A 2,212-nucleotide genomic window follows, 5' to 3' on the forward strand; every position below is an offset into this window, starting at 1 on the left:
TGTTTTCCAAAAAAAAAAAAATTATATATATATATATATATATATATATATAAAATTTTCACCCACTCAAATTAATTTTTTTCTGTGGTGTTATATTTCCTTATATACGTTTGTTTGGTTGAAGATGTTAATTTGTTCATTTTGATCAAATTTCTGTAATTTTGGTTTTATTTTAGGGTTAAACAAACTGTATATTGATTTGTTGTTTTTATTGTAACTTACAGCAAGACATAGAAATTGCATTTAAAAACATAGCTGTCCTATTTTCAAGAACCTTTAATTGGCGATTCATTTATTGTATAGTTTGGAAAGTAATTGCAAAGGTCTTTCTGAAACAGTAGTGTCAAAGCAACAGATCTGTTAATAATTAAATATAAAGAAAGTAAGAGATACCGGTGTTTATTTATAATGACAGCAAATTTAATTATTATAACTATTATAACCAACTTTATTCTCAAAATACAAAAAAAATGTATGCTGTAAATACGATTTTATTGTATCAGGTGGACGAAAAGAAGTAATATCACCTATCTGAAGGATCTAAGGATCCTCAAATGGCACCTGTGTGTATGTTGCTTTAAGAGAGCAACCATGCATTTGTGTTGTTTTACATTCTTCCTTTTATATTTGTTTATTCTTCGCTCATTCATTCATTTGTTTATAATCATTTATCATTTAATAAATTTAATTATTCCATTTAATCATATGGTAATTTATAATAATAATTTAACCCATTTATATAAAGCAGTATATATAATAACACTTATGGCCCTATCATACAACCGGCGCTATGCAACGCCAGGCACGACGCAAGTGTTTTTTGCTAGTTTCAGCCCAACACAGTTATCATGCCATGCACATTTTTGTAATAATATCTGTTCTGTCAGGACCACTATCGTCAAAGATGATTGACAATTAGCATACAGTTTGGATTGGCGGTATGGTTCCGTTCTGGGCAAGAACTCCCTGCGCATCCATGCAGCCTAGCATGGATGAGAGCAGGGAGAGCAGCGATAACCCCCCAAAACAAAACCATATGCTGATGTCCCCCAACACAAACTGATAGCAAATCTCAAAGCCTTAAGCAACAAGCATGTTGCCCTTAACCAATGACCAATCAAATATGTTGACAAAACCTGCATAACCTGTAGCAACAATTCTTTTGCTTTTAACAGTTGACCAATGAATATGTTGCTAATACCTTAAAAGCTTAAGCAGCATTCTCAATAACACCAGCTAGACTTAAGAAAAACATGTTCCAATTCAACTACAGCTTTCAGAACAAGCATGTTCCGAATAATGACCGGATTGCTCTGGAACAAGCATGTTCTAATGACCGGATTGCTCTGGAACAAGCATGTTCCCAACAATACAGCTATAACTTAAGAACAAGCATGTTCCCAATACGACCAGGTAACTTAAGAACAAGCATATTCCCAATGCGACTAGACAGCTTAAAAACAAGCATGTTCCCAATACAACTACAGCTTTTAGAACAATAACAACCAGATAGCTCTGGGACAAGCATGTTCCCAATAACAACCAAGCTATAACTTAAGAACAAGCATGTTCCCAATACAACTACAGCTTTTGCCTCAGAAGCACGTCCGATATCAGTTTCATGAGTTGCCTTCATGAACAAATGCTGCCTGCGAAGTCATTAGCTGATTTTCTGAAGTTTTCGGATGCAGACGACTTCAACTGAACAATGACCGTTTACCATGCATCAGACGTTCAGCCAACGGTCCGAGGGCGTGACATCTGAGGCTGAGACTATATAAAAATAATGTCTACTTGACTAGGTTAAAGGGGACATAACGCACACAGTTTTGGCCAATCTCATGTTATCTTGAATACCTATAGTGTAGTATTGCATCATTCACATCTCCGAAGAGTCTTCAGTTTTATCAGATTTATAAAAGAAAGATACAGCTTGCGATTCTCTCGAAAACAGCCGAGTTCCTGGAGGCGAGCCGTGGGCGGAGCTGAAGAGTCGCGAGCACTTACACTTACTAACAATCACAGACATTTGATGCAGTTTTACAGCAGTTCCTATATGACCGGGATCTTTTATCACTGGGGCTTCTCCATCTTCCAGTACCAAACGATGTGCAAATCCAGTGTCAGAATGTACCTTGTTATAAAACATTTGTAACCGAAATGATGAGAACAAATAAACACGCTTGAGAAACTCTGTTGCTGCCTTGGAAAA

The sequence above is a fragment of the Sinocyclocheilus rhinocerous genome, unplaced genomic scaffold (assembly GCF_001515625.1).
Source record: "Sinocyclocheilus rhinocerous isolate Xijiao unplaced genomic scaffold, SAMN03320098_v1.1 scaffold19706, whole genome shotgun sequence".
In the NCBI taxonomy this organism is placed as follows: Eukaryota; Metazoa; Chordata; class Actinopteri; order Cypriniformes; family Cyprinidae; genus Sinocyclocheilus; species Sinocyclocheilus rhinocerous.